The 6,944-nt window shown below is 33.4% G+C and overlaps 1 pseudogene; it reads left to right on the top strand.

Annotated features, from left to right (window-relative positions):
• Positions 1-502: 502 nt before the first annotated feature.
• LOC131757874 (U4 spliceosomal RNA) lies at positions 503-581 on the top strand (annotated as a pseudogene).
• Positions 582-6,944: the final 6,363 nt, after the last annotated feature.

Below are 6,944 nucleotides of genomic sequence, written 5' to 3'. Positions count from 1 at the left end.
ACATTGAGTGGTATAAAGGCAGTGGAAAAAATTGTCATTTGAATAACAGTCATAATACTAAGGGATTTTTGGAATGAGTTCAACTTAGACCAATTCAGATTTGATATTCACTTGTGACATATTAAGACATTAAACCTATTCAATATTTCTTTTAAAGATTAATAAATGAATAAATATATATTTTTAGTGACTGTTATTTTCTTTTGCTATCTATAGCCAAGGTTATTAAAACAGCTTTTAAAAAAAGGTAGAGAAGGGAAATTGGGAGTGCAAGGGAAGGGAAATTGGGAGTGCAAGGTGGTCCAAGGCAGAGGGGAAAGTTGTAATTTTAAATGGGGTGGTCAAAGCAGTCTCAGCAGTAATGTATCTTTGAGCAGACTTGATATAGGCAAAGGAGTTAGCAATGCGGATACCTGAGAAAGAAATGTTCTATAAAAGGAAATAGCCAATGCAAAATCCTAAAGTCAGAGAATATCCTCTGTGCTTAAAGTACAACAAACCAATCTTTGCGCAGTGGCAGTATCGTAGCCAATGAGGTTTATCCGAGGCACGATTATTGCTTATTAAAGTATAACAAACCAGTGCAGCTGGAGCAGCAGGGTGTCAAGAGATGAGATATTCAGGTAATGGCAGCCAGTCTGCAAAGAACCTGGTAAGGCATCGTGATGGTTAATTTTATGCATCAATTTGACTAGGTCATGTGGTGCCCAGATATTTTGTTCACGTTATTTCTGAGTATATCTGTCAAGGTATTTCCAGATGAGATTAGCATTTGAATCAGTAAAGGGAGTAAAGCAGATTGCCCTCCCTAATGTGAGTGGGCACCATCTAATTTATTGAGGGTCTGAATAGAAATAAAAGCACAGGAAGAGAAAATACATTCTCTCTGCTAGGCTTTTTGAATGATGATCAGTCTTCTGCCTTCAGACTGCGAACTTACAACATTGACTCTCTGATTCTCAGGCTTCAAATGTGGACTGGAACTATGCCACCACCTTTCCTGGGTCTCCAGCGTTAGATGGCAGATTATGGAACTTCTCAGCCTCCATAATCACAAAAGCCAATTCCTTAAGATATAGATGTAAACTATGTTTATATTTGTATATATATGTGTGTGTGTGTGTGTGTGTGTGTGTGTGTGTATAATCTGTTGGTTCTGTTTCTCTGGAGAACCCTGATTAATACAGGCATTGTAAGGACTTTGCCTTTTATTCTCAGGAAGATGGGATCTATGAGCAGTCATAAATCTTTGACCATGGTTGTTTTTCTGAGAATAGATCATAGAGAAACAATGTATCAATTGATACTAAAGATGACAGTAGGTTGGTAAAAGGAGGTACTAACAGCTATGATTAGAAGTGGTTGGTTTCTTGATATAGTACAGATAAAGTAACTTCCTTATGCAATAGGTATGAGGTGAGAGAGAAAGAGAGTGGTCAAGAATTACACCCCATTTTCGACCTGAGTAATGGAAGGATACATCTGCCATCAGTGCAGATAGGGAAGACTGTGGGTGAAGCAATCCCATGTTAGAATCTCTCAAATACCCATGAATTTTTCAGAATAACATGATTCAAATGAAAAAAAAAACTGCCTTGAAATATCACTAGACTTCAGACTAATGTCCTGGTACAAAGGTATTTCTTTTTAATTTATTTCTATATGAGTTAAGTTATTGCAAAGAAAATAAAAGAAAAAAATTAAAGATGAGTTAAGTTATTGCAAAGAAAATAAAAGAAAAAAAATTAAAGGAAGATAGAGATGAGCAAGATGGAAACTTTTTAGGAAATTGAAATAACATTTTTAGAAAAACCAAATATAAACCTCCCTTGACTAATTATGACAACACGGTATGCATTTTTAGAGCATTTTAGTTTTCAGAATAAGCAGAAAATAACTCAGTTAATTTCTACTACAACAAGCAAAAAAGCAAACACTTTTTGGAACAGTGGTTTTCAACTCACTTTGTAGAACGGCAAGTTTCTAAGAAATGACGGTGTGCAAAGGAGGAATCAGGCAGGACATAACTTTTATTGTTTCTTCTTATACATTAGCATTCTATAATTGAATTTATTTACAAAAAAAGAGCATTGCTGTCTTTTGTTAAACTGTAGAAACCACAGTTGTGGAGGAAGATTTCTCATTTTATTCCTCCACTGAAAATGTGAACTTACTTTCTTCTCTAATCCTCTCATAGATTTTGAATTTGGAAAAAAGTGGGAATACAGAGTTGGTAACCAGAAATGCATGAATACGTGTGTAATACTCATGAGACTATATTTGACTATTTTTGTTATGGAGGATTGACCAAATTTCAGCAATAATTATTTCTTTATTCTTATAGAAGAGATAAGAATTGTGTGTCAATATTGTGAAATCTAATTGTCATTGTGTTGCTTTTAACTTATTTACATAGTATTTGAATTTGAAATTTCCCAGCTAAGAGTTTTGAAGTGTTTCATCTAAGTATACATGATATTTGCTTCTTAGGAATCATGACTATTATTATAGAAATGTAAATGGCATGTGTATGTCCAATTGTCTCACATGCATGTATTTGTTCATTTCACACTCTATAAGATAAATTTTAAATTAAAAAAGGGTTTTTCAAGGGGAAAAGGCTAATTTTCATGAGAATATAATATAAAATATAAATAGAAGTATAAACTTAAATATAAATGGGGTATAATTATTAAATTTTCAAATTACATAAAGCTCATATTTTTCATAGGCTTTCTTTTGAAACAAAAGCAAAGAAGCATCCTTAGTAAAATAGTTCCATAAAATCTTATTTGTCTTTGTGTATTCAGATCTGGTGCTTTCATATCATTTCATTGAAATGAAATATTATGAAATCATAGAACTGTTAATAAAAGTGGCCCACTGACTTGTATCTTAGGCAAGAAAAATGATTTCTTTCAGTCCAGCTAAGATGTAATTCAGCTGCAATAGCGTTATTCTCTTTGGAATGCATTACTACAGCCTCAATATTCTTACATTTATGTTAGAAATACCATCTTGCTTTTTAATAAAAACAACAAAAAGTTAGTTTACCATCTTGTGTCAATAGTTCATATTTTATGTATTGGCTATTTGGCAGCAACTGCAGTACTCTGCATAATTCTTTACACCTAAATGAAACTTTCCCTTCTGAGAATCTTCATGGCCCTCAAGTTTAATGGATAAAAAATCTGCACTTATTTAAATTTTACTCACATCATAAGTTGCAATTTAACATATCAGTTAAGTTTTTAAGGTAATTCTCTAAAGAACAAATTATTTAGTAATTAATAAACATTTTGAAATTATTTTCCATAAGAACACTATACAAGTTATTCAGTAAAAAGGAAAATATTTACAGGAGGGAGTAGTATGTTCCTTGGAGGGTTTTCACCTCTTTGGTTTCATATTATGAATTATGGCCTTGCTATTTATGCCAAGAAATAATTCATGTCACTTGATATTACGATGTTTCAACAACGATTGTGCCTCAATGTTTTTCTTTTTATTGGACATAAGAACTGATTTTGCAATTCACTCTTAGCACAGATCAAGAAAGCTGAGTCTAACTATTCTTCTGGTGAGCATCTGGAATGCGTTCCCATCTGCTACTGAACTGTGGATAGTGCTAACACCTGTGCCTGAATATATTGCCCTCATCGTTTCTACTGGGAATTTTCTGCATGGAATGAAAACTATAGCTCTATGTAAGTGTGCAAGTCTTTATATATTTATAGTGAGTAAGAAATAAAAGAAGATGTGCATTCTTTGGAGTCAGGCAAAAATGGTTTGTGCTCCTATCTAGGTGCAGTTAAGAATGAGTATGTTATTTAATTTTCAAGGCCTCTCTGTAAACTGGTGTGATAATACCTTTCTTACAGTATTATTGTGAGAATGAAATGATATATATGTATGTAAAGCACCTGAGAAGTAATGGGCACTTAATAATAAGCGCACAGTGCTTAGCAAGTACAAGAACTCAATACACGTTAATTTCTTTCTTCTGCCATGTGATTTACAAAAGAACATGCTGGTCTTCTAGGGAGAATGAGAAATAAAGTCTGCAATACTGAGAAGATCTAGGAAGTATTATGGGTGGTCACTAGAAGGTTCAGAAAGTTGAATAGCCTGGAAAATTGGTTAATTCTAACATGCAGAAGTGCTTTTCTATACAGCACTGGTGGTTTCAAACAAATGTTGCCAGAATATCTATGAAGAGAATTTTTACAATTTTATAAAATGTTGTGGTAGAAAGAACAATAAGTGTTTACAAGATTGATCGAAAACTAATGGAGTGATATTGCTTTGAGGTGAGACACATAAATTGAGTATTACATTTCTGGATAGAAACTCCTCTCTCATGAACACAGAACTAACAGCTGGGGAACTGAGGGTAAGAAGAATGAGGGGGAGTCTGAGAACTTCTACAATACAATCAGCAATTATAAGAACAGATGAAGATGTTGCAAAGGTAATAGAGCAGCAGCAGCAGCTTTGGATCCTGAACAACAGAGAAAAGCAACAGCAGGAGAGCAATAACGGTACCCAAGGAGACTGACTGGACCTCCAGGACAATTACAAAATGAAGTGATGGAAGTTGCAGGATTTGCAAACTCAGTGACTTGTGTGGAATGGGCTTCAGAATCACGGGGTATATTCATTGATATTTCTGTGATTCACTCGCTGTTTCAAAGGAGTGACACAAAATAATTAATTCTCAGTGATGCTTAGAGATGAACTGATAAATAAAAGAGCTTATATTCCCCAGCTTAAATATGTGAAAGATCCTTTTCTGTTTTTTCTGAAAATAATAAAAACTTGGGTACAGATTGCCTAGATTAGAATCTTCATTTCACCAATTATTTTATTTGACACATCACTTAATGCATTTGTTTCTCAGTTTCTATTTCTATAAAATGGAAGTGATAAGATAGTTACAAAGGTTAAATGAATGAATACATATAAGATACATATTAATGTTCTATAAAATCAGGTATCATTATCTTCATTATGGTTGTAATTATTATTTATTATAATTATTATTAAAGAGAAGAGCTTTTCATTTCAAATTGTAAGTTGTAAGTCTGGTTTTAGTTTCCATATACTGTTTATGATCAGTAACTTCTACTTGGTCATTTCACAGATTTCCTTTTCACATACTGAAGTAAAATATATATTCTAATATCATTCAGTTTAAGTGAATGCGTTTTATTCTCAGAATTCACATAATTATTTAAAGTACCTGAAAAAAGATGCAAAATTAATATGTTTAAAGATGATGAACTATGGATTATTCATAATAAACACAACTGAATACGTATTATACTGATTACCTTTCTAAAACATAAGTAATTCTGGCCTTATTAGTAAGAATCATTTGAGTCATTTATGTGCAAATGATGCATTGCTTATAGATAAAAGAGAGAACACCATAGCTATTTAATTCTCCAGAATTGTCTTTGTGCAAGATGAATAAACACACAAATACACACACACACATGCACAGAGGCACACATACCATTAACAGAAATAAACTGCATACATATAATTTTACCTGGGTAGTAATTTATCAGGAAATTTTAGTTGTGCGGTGTACTGCTTTACAGGAAAAATGAATTATTTCACAAGCAATGACTTTTTTTCCTGAATAACATAGTGATATCTTTCAAATTTATAATTATCTTATTTTAAATTTGGAACAATTTTAGGTTTTGTCTCCACAGTTTGTACGTTTATATTGACTTCTATAGTCAGTTAATCTAAAGTGTAAGTAAAGATTCAAAAATTAAATTAGTCTGTTTTAGATTAACACTTTATAGAAATATATAGCATAATTTGGCCATTATCAAATATGATACAGTCTATATCATATCAGACACATTTGTTTACTAATCACTCTCCATGAAGGTTCATTAACAGATAGTAGAATTATAGATTGAAAATAAAATAGATTCTACAGAGCCATCTTTAGTTTGTATAATTGTCTTTCTTCTCTATAGTAATAATCATTATAGGTTATACATGGTAGAAATTATCTAAAATAAATTTGTTGAGGAATAGTGTCGATGGCTTTCCTTCTGATGTGCCTTTAGGTTCTGATAAGGAATCCAAATCGCAGTACTTAAAATATGTTTCCACCTAGTCTATGAGAGATAGTAATCATTTCCTTTACTTATCATTTCCTTCCTACTCCCATATCTCCTTCGTAGAGAACAAGGTTATGCCCTTTTAGTCTGCTCTAAAAACTCTTCTCAAGGAAGCCCTTGATTCCACCTTCTGGTCATTGCTGATATAACTATAGATGTTCACTTGTCTCAAATCAGAATATTGAGATTCTCTTTCCTACAAAAAGACCATATAGTGACTGCATTCAGACCCTGTTGAGCAAATGAACATAAAGGCAACATGATGCCAAGCACATTTTTTACTACGTGCCCCCAACCACCAAAAAAAGGGGCCATGTGGAGTGACAAGTATCAAGGAAATACATGAGCCTTGACTCCTGGTAGCTTTACTGTTTATGGTTTTTGTCTCCTGGGAAATATTTCAGAATCATATTAACACTTTAGATCTCAATAAAATTCTCTCCAATTCTCCTTCATAATTATGGTAGTCTTGAGGACATTTGTTACTTATAAACAAACTAATATTTATAAGTAACTAATACCAGTTTCTTATAACCAATGATATAGATTAAGACTATGCATTTAGTAGATTAAAAAAAAATGATAATCTATTGAATAGTTTTAGGGTTGGAAAAAAAGTGAGAAGGGGACAGGATTATCAGTCACATAAAAGGTAAAGAGGCTTCCCTGGTGGCGCAGTGGTTGAGAATCCGCCTGCCGATGCAGGGGACGCGGGTTCGTGCCCCGGTCCGGGAAGATCCCATATGCTGTGCAGCGGCTGGGCCCGTGAGCCATGGCCACTGAGCCTGCGCGTCCAGA

The sequence above is a fragment of the Kogia breviceps genome, chromosome 5 (genome assembly GCF_026419965.1).
Source record: "Kogia breviceps isolate mKogBre1 chromosome 5, mKogBre1 haplotype 1, whole genome shotgun sequence".
Taxonomy (NCBI): domain Eukaryota; kingdom Metazoa; phylum Chordata; class Mammalia; order Artiodactyla; family Physeteridae; genus Kogia; species Kogia breviceps.
Note: the sequence above shows the minus strand (reverse complement) of the source record. Positions and strands in the feature narration are given on the sequence as shown.